Genomic DNA, 17,356 nt, shown 5'->3' with positions numbered 1-17,356 from the left:
CAGGTCTTCAGAGGCTGCACTCTTGAACACCAGGCTTCCCAGCACTCAGCAAACACTGGAAAGGCAGTCAGTGGGACCAAAAGTCTGCAGGCCAATAGGGAAAGAATGTAAGGATGGCGTGGGCACCACCAGCCTCTCCCACAGTCATATATTAAGCACTGGACACTGGGCAGCTGGGGCAGGTGGGGGGCCTCAGATTCTCGGACCCCACGCTGGGAAGACCACGGTCTGGCCAACAAGCAATAGCTGCTGTGAATCGACTGACACATCGTCCCCACAGGTGAGCAGAGAGCCAACACCTGAGGAGAGGCCAAGAAACGGGAAGCCCGTGCAGCCCCGGGCGCACAGATCACCCCCACCTGCCCGGCACTCACTGCCCCTAGTGGCTGGACTCTCACTGGGCCGGTCACGGAGCTGGGGCCAGCCTGGTCTCACCAGTGTGTGTCTTTAAATCATCCAATTCCTTCAGCTGTAAACTGGGCTGGGAGGGGCCAAGTGAGCTGCCTCCCTCAGGGGAGTCCTCGCCCTTACCTGAGGGATCCCATTCACTCCTCACAACAAACCCTTGAGGCAGGGATTGTCCTGTTCATGGTACAGAGCAGGAAATGGGTGCACACAGAGGTTAAGAGACTTGCCCAGGTCACACAGCTAGGAAGAGGCTACGACTTGAACTCAGACTTCTCTCCAAAGCCCCTACAGAGTTACTCGGGACTACAAAGAGTTAACCTGAATATGAAACGATCTGACAGTCGCAGTGACAAAGGCATGCTCTAAGCGCTTTTCCTGCAGTAACTTGCTTAATCCTTACAACAACCCTATAAAGTGGGTACTGTTCTTGCCTCATTTTGCAGATGAGGAAACTGAGGCACAGAGCAGCTTGGAGGGGGAAGAGCTGAATCTGACGGGCTGCAGGGCCCCTGCGTCGCTTTGTCACAAGATGACAATAAAGAAGTTCCTTTCCTTTGGGATTATTTCTGCCTGAAAGCTCAAGACTTTTAGCCATATCATTGTCTGGGCTCCACGGGAAGGCAGTGCCACATGCTGAGGCATGCTGGGAAAAGACTTTGTTCCATCCTGTTTTGTTGACATGCTCTTCATTTTTAAGCCTGAAACCCAAGCTTCCTGCTAAGAATTCAAACCATGGAGAAAAACGCAGCCATGATAACGGCCACTACTTCCTGAGCCTCCAGTGTTCCCCGTGCTTGGGGATCCATATATGTCACTTAACCTTAGCCTTCATAGCACCAGGGCAGCCTCCATTTTCACCACTGAAGACATGAAAGCCCAGAGTCACTTAGAAGATGCCTGAAGGTGCACAGCTGCTAAGTAATGGTGCTGGGATTTGTCCTCAGGTCCTCGAGAGTCTTGACTCTTATCTGCTGGCTCCCCACAGAGGCATGAAGTCTTGTTTGCTGGGCATTTGACAGAAATGTTTCTGCTCATCTTCTGCCACAGATTGGTCCTTCAGCATCAAGATTCCTGGACCACTTATTAATAGAAGGCACCAGGACACAGGTGCAGGGATGCAGAGCTGGATGCTGCCTTCTCAACAGGAAAAGCCAAGAAACGCAGATGCGAATGCTCAATCAACTCCGTCTCTCCCTCTAGTGACTCAGGAATAGCTGCCCTGCCACCAAGGCGATTGTCTTCTGGAAGCAGCCACGCCGTGTGAGGTTCCTCATCACTGCCCTGCACCTCCCTGCAAGCTCTCAGGGATAACTGCCAAATCAACATTTGATTCCAGGGGAGCAGAAAGCAGCAGGAGCCGTGGATTCTCCAACTCTTAACTGGTCCTCTTGACTGGAGCCACTTTGCCCTGCCCACCCATCCCAGTGGCGGATTCATTACAGTTATCCAAAGCCAGTTTTGACTTTGCTCCCCCGGCTCAGAAGTCTGTCAGTGGGTCGAGTGGCTTCATCATTCAAGTTTATTCCTATCAGCCTGGAATACAAAGCCCTATCTGGCTCCGCTTGCTTCTCCAGACCTCTCCCAGGTCTCATTCTGCCTCTCCGCCTAACTAGACAAGCTGGCTTCCTGTCCTGTGCCTTTCTGCTCCCTGCAGCAGGAATGCCCTTCCCTCCTCCCTACAGATTGAAATTATACCCTCTTTCAAGTCTTACTCAAATGCCACCTCCTCCACACTCTTACCTTAACACTTTCATTCAACAAACATTGACAGCCCTTATGGCAAGCATTGATCCCAAGGGTCCCTGTGGTCATGAAGCTTATGGTGCCATGCAGCGGTTAGAAAAAGAATCATCACATAATCATCTGATAACAGCCATGATACAAATTAGTAAGAAAGTGTGACAGGAGCACAGCAGGTGTACAACAGGGACCCTGAGCCTTGGGGATCTAGGACATTTGAGCTGAGACCTGAAAGACAAATAGGAAGTAACCACATGGTAAAGTTGGAGGAGAGCTCCAGGCAGAGGGCATGGCATGGGCAAAGGCCCTGTGGTAGGAGGGAGCAAGTAGATTTCCAGGAAGGGCACCAGGGCCTGCAGGGTAATTTAAGTGAAATGAGAAAGCTGGAGATGTAGCTGGAGCAGGACAGTATAGGCCACAAGGCTTTGCGACTTTATCCCTGGGCAAAAAGAGGAGATGATGAAGGATTCTGAGCAGAGGACACAAGCCAATGTGCATTTAGACGCGATCCTGCCCTGTGGCTGAGCCTCTTCTGAGAAGTGCAGGCCCTGTGTCACATCACCCTGAACCTCAGTCATCAGGGTTTTGGATGCGAGTTTCCATATCCCTCCTCCTAGACCAAGCTCTCAAAGGCAAGGCTGACCTCTGGTCTTCAGCTTCATCCCCATCAGCCAGGCCACTGCCCAGCACAAGGAGCTGCTCCAAAAACATACGTGGGATGAACCAGTGACCAGGACAAGATGCTTATCAGCATTTCCCTGTGAAGGAGCAAGGCTGCCTGTGAAGCCTTCCACATTCTCTAGAAATTACAAAGTTCAAGGGTTTTAGTGAGGCCACAACTCAGGGAGCCCTTGAGAGCCAAGCTGGCATCCCACTACTGCGCACACCCAGCCTGGGCACACAGTATGACCCTGCCCAGGCATCTGCCCATAGCCGTCAGGTGAATGACCAGAAACAGAACCAAAAGCTCTGTAAGGTGCTCTCGAGGTTACAAAGCATGTTTCACAGGAGCAGTCTCATCTGACATAGGCAGCCCTCTGAGCTGGGTAGCTACTGCTTTACAGATGAGGAAACTGAGGCCCAGGAGAGGGCGGGTCCTCAGCAAATCAAAACAAAACTCAGACTAGGACCTAACAAAAGTCCAGGCTATGAATGGCCCCCATAGGGTTAATAGAGCTTTCCAGACATTTCTTTGAAAACTACTGTAAAGTGACATATTTCCTCAGGATGTCTGTCACGCCAGCAGTGGGAGCCAACACACCAATTCTCAGAGGCTGTTCCCCCTGTGCGGCAGATCCAGACGCTCAGCTCCCAGGCCCCGAGGCTGGCAGCTTAGCCCAGGGCACAGGAGGAGGCTTACTGGGCTTGGCGCTGACTTACAGCAGGTGCTGAGGGAATGCTCAGGAGAGGCAAGGCTGATTCAAGAGGATGACAACAGAGAACGTTCCTAGAGCTCGCCCACCAGCTGGGCATGGTGCTAAGTGCATTACTTGCGTTCGTTCACCCACAACATCCTCACAACACTGTGAGTACAGTGACCATCCCCATGTACAGGCATGGACACTGAGGCTCAGAGCAATAAATAATTAGCCTGAGATCTAATGCAGGTGAGTGCAGAGGCCGGATCTGAACCCACACATTGCCCTTAAGCAACCTCATGTCCTGAGCAAAGGTGAGCAGAACCATCTTGGGAAGGGGGAACCACGACTGTATCTTCTTCAGGAGCCATGATGGCGCAGGGCACCCCTTCCCCTGCCCACCCGACAACCATTATTCCCATGATCAGTATATCCCTCTGTGGGCAAATAATGACAGACATGCATGGTAACCACCTCTTTACAAGTTTTGTGCCTCCCCAGCCTCCTCCCCTAGGGCTCTCTAGGCTTCCTTTACCCGTCCTGCCTCAGACGGGCTCCCAGCATCATCTGCCTCTGTGCCTTCTTGGTAGTAGGTGGGTGTTAAAAAGAAAGGAAAGACCGAGTGCGGTGGCTCACACCTGTAATCCCAGCACTTTGGGAGGCTGAGGCGGGTGGATCACCTGAGGTCAGGAGTTCGAGACCAGCCTGGCCAACATGGTGAACCCCCATCTCTACTATAAATACAAAAAATTAGCCGGGCCTGTGGCACGTGCCTGTAATCCCAGCTACTTGGGAGGCTGAGGCTGGAGAATCACTTGAACCTGGGAGGTGAAGGTTGCAGTGAGCAGGGATTGTGCTGCTGCACTCTAGCCTGAGCAACAGAGCGACTATATCTCAATAAATATAAGAAAGGAAGGACAGAGGGCGATGTGACCTACAGCAAGCTCCCTAAGGTCCTGTGGCCTCAGCCTTTTCACCTGTAGAATGGGGACATTAACATCACCCCCTGACCAAGGGCTGCAGGCACACAGGGCTCAATCAGTGACCGCGCCTCTAAGTGAAGTTGCCGTCATTCCAGCCTCAGGCGCCCCGTGAGGTGGGATCATTCACTCCGTGAGCAGACGGGCTCAGGGAGGTGTGGTGCCTGCAGTCACCCAGCAGCCACAGCGGAGCAAGGAGTAAGCCGCACCTGTTGAATCTCAACGCTTCTGCTGCGGGGGGGAGGGAGAGTGAATGAGCCACTGGGAGACTCCGTGGCAATCAGGCTCACAAAGCCAGGTGTGGGCTGGATGTGGCTCCTCAGCCCCGTAGACACCACCCCAGGTGCTCCTCACAGGCGATGGGGGGTGGTGTCTATGGGCTCATGCACCCTCTGGGGAGCTGCTACTGGGCTGGGCCCTCTTGGTTCCCCAGCCCAGACCAGGTGAGTTACTAGCGGGGACAGGAGGATAAATGGGAAAGCTAGGCAAGAGGTCACTTATCTGTGGGCTGAGTGCAGAGTGGGAGGGAAAAAAGCATCCTTTCTGGAAAAATCAATGGGCAGATGATACCGCCCAAGTCACTACCTACATGGAAACCTTCCAAGAAAATCAAAGCAACAAGAGAATCACAGCCCCTTAGAGCAGTGGCAGACCTGAGAGGTGAACAGACCCAAGTCCGCCTCACACAGCTAGGGAAATCAAAGTCCGGGATGGTGGTCATGACTCGCTCAAGGCCCCATGGTGTGTAGGTGACTCTGCCATGTATGAGGGGCATCCAGCCCCAGGCAGCTCATTTACAGTGGTGGGTGGGCCTTTGTGGTCTCCATGCCTCACACTCCAGCCATCCACTTCCCTCTGTTCTTGCCTTTGCTAAGCAAGGGGGCTGGTTTAGCTTCACCCAGAAAATACCAAATCTCTGAGGCTCTTTCCTGCACACTTTTAGTTTCTAGGCTGCCCTGGGCCCTGCTGTGCCCTTACATGTGGCGCAGAGTAGGGAGAGACTATTAAGCTAATACATAGTTAGGCAACTAGAACACAGCCTGCAAATCTCACAGTCAGTGCTCCTAGGTCTTGGCTATTATTACCAGACATGATGACCATCTCCATTTTACAACTAGGGAAACTGAGGCTCAGATGGATTGAGTGATTAGCCCCCAGATACTAGGTGCTAGAGCCTTCACTCTCTGGAGCTGTCTTTTTTTAAGCTAACAATTATTCAGTGGCCCCTGGGAGCCAGGCTCTGGCTGACTGCTTTGTGAGAATGATCTCATATAATCCTCACCTCAGCCCTGTGATGTAGGTATTATTATTACCCAAGAACACAAAGACTCAGAGAGGGCAGGTAACTTCCTTGAAGCCACACAGCTAGGAAATGGCAGACCCAGGATTGAACCCAGGCAGTCTGGCCCCAGGACGTTGGCCACCCCTCTGTGCTGCCATCTCAGTTGGGGATAGGTCTGGGGGACTAGCCACCCCAGTCTCTCACAGGAGCCTCCAGTCATCTCAGGGTCCCAGGCTGGAGGAGCTGCTCCTGAACCCTTCACCCCTTGATCGGCATCCAAACTACTTCCCCTCCAAGTTGGTTCCAGCTCAGAATGTGGCCTGGGCTGGTCCTGAGACTCCGAATTAAAAGAAGACCCAAGTTGGTCCTTAAATTCAAGTCTGAGGCCATCTGGGAATCCCAGCACAAGGCAGCCTGAGAGAGGCTGACTTGGGAGCAGCTAGAACAAGCCAGCTTTGCAAGATCCTGAAAACAGGTCCAAAGTGCTAAGACACAGGCACATCCAGAAGGCGAGTTTGCAGTAACAGCGGTGTCCATGTGGCACTGTCATCAGGTCAAGTTCTCCCTTCCTCCAGAAGTAGCTCCCCCAGGCAGCAAAACAAGGGTCCCACTTCCACTGTCACCGCCTCTCCCCACTGGTCCCTTCCAACGGCTTCAGCCACACGGTGCAACCCACCTCTTACACCCTGGATGCCCTGTTCTTGCACTTCCCTCTGATGGTACACCCTCTCCTGCCTTAGCATGGCAAACTCCTACTTACTATTCAAGGCCTTCAAATGCCACCTCCTCTGTGAAGCCTCTCTTGATTTCCCTGTCAGAATTCACAGGGGAACTCAGGGAAAAGATTTCTGTGGGGAAAAAACCCCCTTGGGGTGAGTTTGCCCAAAGGAAGTGAGCCCATCACACCATCTAGGACATGGGGAGAGGGCAGCTGTTCCATCCTGGTGGTCCCACTTCCTGGGGGAATCTGAGTCTGGGTCTGCTCCTCTGAGCTCTAGGCACAGGGCTCCTCTATGCCCAGCTCTGGGCACGTGCCAGGAGTGCAGAGGGGAGGCCTTAAAATGTCCCTGTACCCAAGGATGGTCACCCAGGCTCTGCACCCAAAGGCCTAACAGGGAGACAGACCCACCTCTGTGTGGTCAGGACTGTGAGAGGGCACAGAAAGTGGGCCAGGCACAGGACCGAAGTCCACCTGAGAGGAGGACAGGGAAAGCTTCCTAGAGGAAGTGAATTGAGACCAGAAGACTTGACCAGAAAAGAGAAGGTGGTGAGGTCAGGTGAGGGACCAGCTCCAGGGAAAGGGAGACTGGAAGGAGGGCCACAGCCTTCCCCTGACCCTCCACCTGTAGATGGTTCCTGCCCTGGCTTCTCAGCTTAGAACACACAGTCTCTGCTGGGGCCTGAGCTACGGCCTGGCCCTGGTAAAACTCACTCCACCACGCATTCTCTGGAGGCCTGCTGTAAACACACTGACCACCTGCGTCCATGTCACTGCACCTGTCTGAGCCCTGTGGCAGCGCAGAGCCTTGTACCATGGCTGCTTCCTGGCCCAGGGCAGGCTCAAGCTCCCTTGCCCTCATGGGCCTGTCAGAGGAGTCAAAGTCCAGGAGGCTGTGCCAACAGCCCCTGGCTGCAGAGCTGTTTGCCAACCTCCAGGCCAGCACTGTAGCCGGGGGAGTGCCCGGCCCTGGCCTTCATTCTGCAAAGCCCCATCCCAGCCTCGGTCCCGGGTTCTCGGTCTCTGGTTACGCTTGGGAAGCAGCTGCGGGCAGAAGTAGCCTTCAGAGACTCAGGCTGCCCAGGTTAAGAGAACTACGGAACCGTGACTCTGGCTGGGGCAGAGACCTGGGAGGGAGGTCAGGGAGCTGGGACAGTGCCTGGGGGTTGGGAGAGCTGCCCAGTTCTCCTCCAGGGTGAGCTGAGGAGGGGCTGCCATGCCTGGGAGGAGGGGGCCGGCTTCTCCTGCCTTGCCGGCCTGTCTGTCTCCAGCTCTTCACTGTAAAATAAATGGAAGACGCACACGCCAAACAGAAAAAAAGGGAGGGCCAAATAAAGCCCCATGCCGCCCCACACGGGCTCCCTCCGTGGGTCTGGGCCAGGGCCTCGGCCTGGGTTACTTGCTGCTGCTTTTCCCGGGAAACCACTGGTGCCAAATTTGCATTTACCACAAACAGAGACAACACAATGTCATAATCCTTCTCCTGTCATTCTCCGCTCTCTTCCTCCTCCCACCTCAGACACACACACGCTAACACAAAATGACGGCTCCCTCGACAGCCTGAATGAGCAAAGCCCTCGATCTGCCTCTTCATTGTTGGCGTTTCTCTCGGCCCTCGCTCCGTGCCCATCGCCCAACTCGCAGCAGACCACCCACTGCCCCTCCTTTGTCCCGCATCACCGCTGACAAATGGCCTGCTAGAGGTGGAAGAACATGCCTGGAAATAGTGGAGGGGGGCAGAGGGAGCAGCCAGCCCCCGCCCCCCGCCGCTCTGCACCCTCACACCCGGGCTGTCCACGCAGGGCGGCTGCATCTGGACCAGAAGGGACGGGGGCGGGCATTCGGCCCCTGGGACTGTGACCCGGGGCCCTGCCCTTCACGCCCCTGCTGCTGCCGCGCTCCCCGAGCAGCCCCCTCGGGCCCCTCCTCTCCCGGCCACCCTCCTGGGCACTGCTCTGAACATCCCCCGCCTCCCCGCCCTCCATCGCTCTTTATGGCAGTTTCAAAGCTACAGCCGCCACTCGAGCAGCTGCGGCCTTTGATGGGGACAAGGCAGTAAAGGCCGCCTGGGAGGCCCCTGCCCAGCCCTGCCCTGGCCCGGCGCGGCTCCTGCCCGCCCCCGGGGAGCCTCGGGCCAGGGCAGTGCGGTGCGGCGGAGCACCCGGCGGGCACGCCTCGCACGCCAGAGCAAACTTTCACGACCGCGGAAGAGGCATCGCGCACACCGTTACCTTTGCAGCCGCATCCTTCCCTGGCCCTTGCCCCAGACCCCCTGCCAGCCCGGCGACCACCGGGGAGGAAAACAACTCCTGAGCCGAGGCGGGGGAGGAGGGGAAAGGAAAAAAAGGAGAAGAAAAAGGAAAGGGGGGCAGTTTCTCGGCTCTCAGCCTCCTCGCGGCTCCTCCTGCCCAAGCCGGCAAGTGAAGTCACAGGGCCGGGGCGGTGACATCAGCTGAGCCTCTGACATCACGGCCCCTGCCGATCTCACCTCTGCAGGGTGGAGATGGAGGAGCAGCAGGGAGGAGGGATGGATGGATGGAGGAGGGAGGGGAGCACCCGATCCCTCCGTCGCCTTCAACTGCGGAGAGCGCGTGCCAGCGTGGAGGGGGGCAGGGGAGGGGCGGGCTCATCTGAAGAGTATGTCTTATCTCTATAGATAGGGGCGATTATGTGTCTATTTATAATTGGCCCCAGAGTGAATGGCTTAAAAGGGGCCAACGCCCACCACAGGTGAGAACCGCAGCTCACTGCTGTGCTTAGAGACTGTGGGGTAGAGGCAAGTGCGACCATTCATAGAGCACCTACTGTGTGCTGGGGACTTGCACCCAGCACCTTAGGTGGTGGTCATGAGGACCAGAGAGGGCTGCATTTTACCTGGCAAGGCTCAGAAAGGGAAGGGCATATCTGAGCTGCAAAGCAGGAAGGTGAGTTGGGATGTGAGGCCAGCACAACGGCCCAGAGCCCGAAGGGCTGGTTGGGCAGCTCCCGGGCTTTTTAAAGCCTTCATAGACCACTGAAGTGAGCCCAGGCTGCCCCCTACAAAGGTGAGCTTGGAAAGGGCAGGGCATGGCAGTCCCAACCACCCTTTGTCCCAAGTCCCATCTCAGAGAGGCCACAGCAAGAGGAGGCCTGGCTTGGGGTCCTGGCTCTGTTTCTCTGTGTATGGCAGCAGCATTCGTTCTGAGGGGCTGAGCACCTACTACCTGCAAGCCCAGCACGGGCGCTTCACACCCCTCTTCTTACCCCACAGCAATGCCTGAGAGGTAAGCACCAATGCCCCGTGTCAAGATGGGGAAACCAAGGCCCAGGAAGCATTGGGACAGAACAGAGACCCAAATGGCCAGTGCCTAGACTCGGGGCCATGGCCAGATCCTTGGCCTGAGCCGCCTACTCCATAGCTATTCAAGTCATCCTTGGCCTGGTGGGCCTTTCCCGTCCAGTGTTCCAGCTTCTGCCCTCCAGTGAGAGGCCATGCACTTCACTCTGCCATGCTCGCTTCAGCCTGAGGCTCCTGGCCCAGGGCCTCTCCAGGCCCTGCTCTGCCTACTCCACGGCAGCGCCCTTCCCCTCTTGCCTGGTGCCATGGGGCAGCTGGGCTACTGACCACTGGCTGCCCAAACTTGGCACACGCCTGCCACTAAGCTTCTGTGCCTGGCATCTGGTGAGGGCCTACTAAGCGCCAGGTCCTGGTTATCTCATTTCATCCTTTCCATATCTAGGATGTCAGGGTTACAGGTAAGGACACAAGGCAGCTCCCACTGACGATAAAGTACTTCCATTCCTCCTGGCCTTTCCCAAATCCTGGAGCTAGTGTTCCCACCTCAGTCCTTGGGACCCCCACTGAGCAATGCCCTAGTCCCTACCCCTACCAAGGGCTGGGTCTGCATTTAACACCTAACATGGTACAGAATCCACACGAGGCACTCAGTAAACCCTTCTAGATAAACTGACTACTCAAAGATTGCAACTGGAAATGCCAGTGAAGAAACCGAGAACAAACATCTTCATTCTGTTCTTTTTTTTTTTTTGTAGGGACGGGGGGTCTCACTATGTTGCCCAGGCTGGTCTCGAACTCATGGGCTCAAGTGATCCTCCCACCTCAGCCTTCCAAAGTGCTAGGATTAAAGGCATGAGCCACTGCATCCAGTTCTTTAAACAAACCATGTTCTCTCTTGCCTCTGGGCCTTTGCACAAGCTGTTCCCTCTCCTCCCCCTACTCCCACCACTTCCTGCATTACATGAGGGTCTCGACTTAGACCTCACTTCATCAGAGAAGCCTTACCCCCAAGTCCAAGTCAAATGCCACTTTCTATGCTTTTCCCCCATAGCAGCTCATATGCTGTGTCCTGGAAGGCAGGAAGAAATGGTGGAAAGGGGTAGGGACTCTGAGGCTGACTGCTCAAGTTCAAATCCTGGCTCCTCAACTTGCTCACTGGGTGACCGTAGACAAGCCACTGACCCCTCTGAGCCTGCCCCACCCTATGTGAAGCTGACAGCATAACAGCAGTGTCCCTTCAGAGGGTCTCAGCACAGGGCAGACCCTCGAAAGACCCTAGCAGAACTGTACCTGCCTCCTCCCAGTGGGGCTCTGAGATCGGCCAAGGACGTGGGTCTGTCATCCTCTGCCCCTTGTCCTCTGACCCACACAGTGCATACTCAAGAAATATGCCCTGAGGAACCTAGGCAAGGTTGACTGAAACAGTGAATTGAAGAACTGCAATTCAATTTGGCAGGCACCGACATCAGGCTGTCTGGTTTTAAATCCTGGCTCCACCACTTCCTTCCTGTGTGACCTTGAGCAAGTTCCTTCTCAGAGCCACACATGCTCCACCTGTAAAACGGGGATAAGAATAGGACCTACCTTATAAGGTTGCTGTAAGATTACATGAGATAAGAGATGCAAAATGCTTATAGCGGCGTGGCCTCTCCAAGCAGGAGCCAATCCCAGTTAGCGGCCAGCATGATTACTTTATCTGATCAGGGTCTACAAGGTGTCCAGAGGACAGAGCACGGTCTGAGAGAGATGTGCTGTGGCAGTGGGAAGAAAATGAGCTTCAGGGGATCAGAGACTAGGCTCCAAATAAGCTTGCCAAGCCTCAGTTTCCTCCTTTGAAGCAGGGTAACACTCTTTATGTCACTGAGATTTTGAGTGGGTAATTTCAGACAAGGAGTGCAAATGTGCCTCCTCACACCAGGCCAGGCACTTCATAGATAAGGAATAGACGTGGGTTCCTGTCAGTCCCTTGAACCATGGAGGACATGTGTGCACAATTATTCAATAACTTCTCACAAACACTCTAACATGAGTGAGGTGGGATCCCAGGCCAGGAGCAAAAGATGCAGAGAGGGGCCTTGAAAGGAGTACAGCTGGGAGTCGGCATCAGGAAAGGCTTCCTGGAGGAGGAGGTATGTAAGCTGGATCAGGATGGCTGGGGGGAAGGGTGGAGGGGGCAAAAAAAATAGGAGGGTATGGGCACCCAACCCCCGAAACAAAAAGGCACATTTCCAAGGCGGCAACTCCCAGGCACATTTGGGTAGAGAGGACACGTTGCCTCTATTTGGGAGCACAGGTTTTTGGGAGCATGGTGGCTGAGCTAGAGGGCTCAGGGAGCACCATGCCTTTGTTCTGGGCACATTATTGTTGAGGATGAAGGTCAACAAAGAAACCAGAACATCTGAGCTGGAAGGAATGCTGGAATCATCTAGTTCAACCATTTCACAGATGAGCAAACTGAGGCCCAGAGAACTGAACTGAGCTACCCAAAGTCACACCACTAACAAAGAGCAGAGCTAGAGTTCCACTCCAGGCTGTCTAGCTCTAGAGCCTAGGCTTTTAACCAACACACTCTACTGCACCTCATCATAGCACAGATCCATCCCATCATGTATGCATGCATTCACTCAAGCAGGGCTGTGTGAGCTCTTACTGTTCCCGGCACTGAGGAGTCAGCAGTGAAAACATAGCCCAAGGAGCCCCACCTGCCTCTCCCTGACCCCTGTCAGCTTGCACTGTGCCCAGCTGTTTCAGAGCTCAGTTGATCCTCCTGAAAAGCCCGGTTTCAAATTTAGCTGCTCAAGACCACAGACCATTCTACTGCTGGAAAACCACAAACCAACCCCCTTTCAAAGGCCATTACATTGCTTGCATGGGAAAGGGGGAGTAAAGACAATTGATCCAGTATCCATTTCTGGGCATGGTGAGTTGCATGGAAGTCTAAAGCCTCACTAGCCAAAAAGAAAAGAAAAGAAATGTCCTGCAAATCAGATTTGGAAATGTTCAACCCACAGGGCGTGAAGCAACTGAGTGAAAAAGTGCAATGGTTGAATTCCTTCACCATAAGAGTTTTCGGCAAGTCCAGCACCCTGGGCAAAGAGGAGGCAGACCAGTTGTATGTGCTGAGCACCCTTCAGAAGGCCCTCTCGCGTTCCCAGTAGAACGGGATCTTTTCCTGTTAAGAAAGCAGAGTGCTGGCCTGGCGTGGTGGCTCACTCTTGTAATCCCAGCACTCTGGGAGGCCAACGTGGGTGGATTACTTGAGGCCAGGAGTTCAAGACCAGCCTGGCCAACACAGTAAAACCCCGTCTCTACTAAAAATACAAAAATTAGCCGGGCATGGCCAGGCACGGTGGCTCATGCCTGTAATCCCAGCACGTTGGGAGGCCAAGGCAGGCAGATCATGAGGTCAGGAAATCGAGACCATCCTGGCCAACATGGTGAAATCCTGTCTCTACCAAAATACAAAAAATTAGCTGGGCATGGTGGCACGTTCTTGTAGTCCCAGCCACTCGGGAGGCTGAGGCAAGAGAATTGCATGAACCCAGGAGGCGGAGGTTGCAGTAAGCCGAGATCACACCACTGTACTCTAGCCTGGTGACAGAGCAAGACTCCATCTCAGAAAAAACAAAACAAAACAAAAAAATAGCTGGGCATGGTGGCGTGCTTCCCAGCTACTCGTGGGATTGAGGTGGGAGAATCACTTGAACCTGGGAGGGAGGCAAAAGTTGCAGTGAGCCAAGATTATGCCACTGTACTCCAGTCTGGGCAACAGGCTGTATTTTTGAGACCCCCATATCAAAAAAAAAAAAAAAAAAAGAGAGCAGAGTGTCTGCTCTGTTCCTTGCCCATTACACTGTTCCACCCCAAAAGGCTGGCACAACGTTCCCATTCTACAGATAAGGAAACCGAGGCCCAGAGAAAGAAAGACTTGCCCAAGGTCAGTGCAGGTCTGGCTGGCTCCAAAGACCACAATCCTCCCTCCGCACTGCCACTTTGGTGCAACCCTGGGCAGGCCTCATTCCTTCTCTGCACCTCAGTTTCCTTGCCCTTAAGTGAAGACACTGGGGAAGATCAGGAGGCTCCTTTCCAGCCCTGGCATTCAGTGCTTCCATCCAGTGAAGCAGTCAGGCTGGGGCCGATGACTGAGAGGAAGGCCAAACCAACAGATGTTCCCCGACTCACATCACCACCAGTTTCACCTGGTCTCCACTGCTGCCCTAAGTTAGACTACAAAACAGCCCCAGAAGAGCAGATCTTAAAACAGTCACCTGCTTTTCTCACTTTGATCTCCACTTCAGGGAAGTGCGGTATTTTTACGCCCATTTTACAGATGGGGCCACCAGCACTCTCTCCCTGCCACCACATCCCAACGACACGCTCTGGGAGGTTCCGAACACCAGATCTGCCATTGTTCAAAGAGTAGAGACAAAGCAAGAGGAACTGGTGGCTGCTGAACTCAGGTTCTTTGTAGAATTATTAACAATAATCTTTAACATCTGCATAGCACAGAGCCACTCTTGGCTGTGCAAAATGCTCACAGCCTGTTTCCTCCTCCATGAAGTGGGAAAAACAACAGTGACTTTCCCCGAGACGGCAGGGTAGGAATGAAGCATCCTGTCTACAGATGAAGAAACTGAGGCCCCGGAAGGTGGTGTGAAGTGTGCGGTGAAGCTACAACCCCAATGTGGGTCTGTGACCCTGAACATAGGCCGCTAAAGGGAGAGAAAGGTCTGAGATAGGTGTCAGATGGGCTGAGATTCTGAACCACACACACTTTTATCTGCTGGCAGTCTGCCGATGGCTGCAAATAAGGGATGATCTGCCCACCTGGGGCCACCAGGAGCCTGCAGCCTGCCCCGGGCACAGCTGCCACCCTGGCAAACCCCCAAAGAGACCCCCAAAGAATTGCTCTGCTCCCGAGCTTTTTTCCCATTCCAAACGTGCCAGAGCCCTGCGGACCCCGGAGGCTGCTACTTAGCGCCAGATTAATCACACCGAATTCTCCATCCAGATATTGCGTGCAGGCCGAACTCCCACCGCTAATCGCCGTAATATTCTCCTCGGCGTGTGCAGGCGGCCGGGGCGATGTTCCAGGAATATTAATTCTCCACAGCCGGCTCACTCCCGCCGCACGCATGCGCCCCCTGCACCGCCGGCTGCTGCTTGGGGAGCCGGGGTCAGCCAGGGGGACAGGGGCCAGCAGGAGGCAGGGCTGGGCCCCAACCCTCGCTGGGGGCCAGGGCCAGAGGTGGGCCAGAGCCTACAGGAGGGCCTGCCCCCTTCATCCTCTCTCCTCCCAGTCCTGACCCCCAGTACCCTGCCCTAGGATGTGCAGGAGGCTCCAGGCCCCCGAGAAGCGGCTCAGCACAGGCCGTCTGATGTCCTCTCAACACAGCAGAGCTCCGAGGAACTGGCAGCCAGGGTCTAGCTAATCCCAGCCAAAACACGTGTGTGTGTGTGTGTGCACGCACACACACACACACAGAATGAGAATCTTTCAGAATCTTTCATCTGCTCAAAATATAAAAACCCCAGTGAAGGGAGGCTGGGTCAGCTGTGGGTGTGACCAGGCCATGGAGCGGGCGGGCTGGTGGCAGGTGGGAGGCCTCTGCTCCTGACCTTTGCTTAGCACAGGCAGGGGACCCTCTCCCCACAGTGTGGCCTGTGATATTAGAGCCAAGGGCAGGCTGGGAGGAAAGGCTTCTGGTTTCTGGAGAGTACCAGAGGAGAAGGAGTGCACGCCTCTCAGCCCACTGGCTCTGGCTGCAGCATACACTGTTGGGCCTGCCCCCTTCAGCATTGGTTGCTGGGCTACACTAGGCCTGGGGAAGAGGCTGGGATGAGGTGCTAGCCTGTACCCGGAGGCAATTCAAGGACGAGGTCAGCCTCCCAGAGCACACAGGGGCCTTGGGGCAGGCCTCCTGACCATCCTGGCCCACTGAAGCCCCTAGAACAGTGCTGGGAACACTCACATCTTCAGGGGCTTTGCAAAGCACTCCCTCTTACCTTACCTCCGTACAACCTCAGTATGACCATGAGAGGCAGATTGAAGATGCCCACTTACAAATAAGGAAACTGAGGCATGGAGAGGTGAAGTAAGTGGTCCAGCCAGATCCGTCCCCAGGCTGCCAGGATCGGAACCCTCTCCTCTGGACAGTGAAGCTTCACTCCATGCCCCGTCCCTCCCGTCTCTGAGACTCTATCTCCTCTTCTCTAAACATTTTAAGGTCCTCCCAGTCCCCACAAACTGTCCAACAAACACAAGCATTTATTGAGTGCCTCCTGTGTGCCAGGGATCCAGAAATGCATGATGTTACTCAAGAAGCTCACAGTCTGGTGGGAAGGAAAATAAGTAAACCGATGACCACAGTCCAGCCTGAGCCCCAGGGAAGGGGCCCTCCCCACAGCCTTGGGGTCAGAGAGGGCTTCCAGGAGGAGGCATTCCCTGAGGAGAGGGCAGTGTGTGGAGGGGCAGGGGGAGGGGATCTCCATACTAGAGTCTCAACCAGAGTAGTCAGATGTGTGTCCTGAGCCCGCTGGAGGTCACAGGCCTCAGGTCTGCCCCTCGGCAAAGCAGTTGGACAGTCTGGACAATGAGTCCTGGGGCGGCAGCAGCAGTGCCTGTGGTGGGACTGCCTCTGGGAGACGTCATCTGCCAAGAGAGCAGTTTTCCTGATGGCACATGCAGCAAAGGCAGCCCCTGCATGGGGAATCAGAAGAGAGCAAGAAGGGTGTGGCTGAGAGCGTGACAGATGGGGCGCTGGGCAGGGCTGCTGTGGATCCAGGTGGATCCTGACCCCACTGCCTGGCCTAGCCCAGGCCGGGCAAAGGTGGGGTCCTGGGGCCACAAGGTGCCTAAGAGGGGCCTCTTGAGCCAGGGTCTCCTGATTCTGGTCCAGAGCACAGGTACCCACAAAGACAGCCCAGCAAGCAGAAGGGCTAGCGTGAGGGCGTGGGGCTCCGCCCAATTCCTTTCCAGCACAGATTAAGAGCATAGAAGTTGAAACCACAGATGTGAGGGAGGGAGGTCAGGCCCCTGGCTCCATGGCCCTCCCTGACAACAGCCAGCACCTGTTGTCTCCTGCCCCTGTGGACCTGAGGTGTCTGACCTGGGTAAAAGCAGGCACCTCTCACATACCACCCCTCGCATGAGTCCCATGAGCACTAATGGGGCCTTACTCCCATTTCTTAGATAAAGAAACTTAGCACAGCACCCATAGGCCCTCCCGTCATGCTGGGGCTCTCTGTCCATAGTCTTACAGAGTATGGGTGAGGGTTAGCACCCCCAATTTTGCAAGAAGAAAGCTCACCCAGGTCCCACGGCAGTAGTAGGCAATATCTTACAGTTCCCAGGGTTGGGCCTGGGTGTTCCATGTCCTGATCCTCTGAGGCCCCAGTGCTAAAGTCAGGCCATGTGCACCAGGTCAAGGATGCCACAGAAGGAGCCCTTTCTGGCCTCATCCTGCCCTGCGGTCCCCAAGCACGGTTCTGTGCTCTGGACTCACTTGACAGATGAGGAATCTGAGGCAGAGCTGGGACTCAGCTGGGACCCAGCAGATACACTGAGGATATGGACGTAACTAGGGCTCAGCC

At 55.0% G+C, this 17,356-nt stretch overlaps 1 protein-coding gene across 1 annotated transcript in view; it reads right to left on the bottom strand.

The window, feature by feature from the left end:
* TCF20 (transcription factor 20) overlaps positions 1-17,356 on the bottom strand; it is a 186,644-nt gene that overhangs the window by 117,467 nt on the left and 51,821 nt on the right. The window lies entirely within an intron of this gene.

Source organism: Chlorocebus sabaeus, chromosome 19 (genome assembly GCF_047675955.1).
Source record: "Chlorocebus sabaeus isolate Y175 chromosome 19, mChlSab1.0.hap1, whole genome shotgun sequence".
NCBI classification, from domain to species: Eukaryota; Metazoa; Chordata; class Mammalia; order Primates; family Cercopithecidae; genus Chlorocebus; species Chlorocebus sabaeus.
This window is presented reverse-complemented; position numbering and strand designations above follow the sequence as displayed.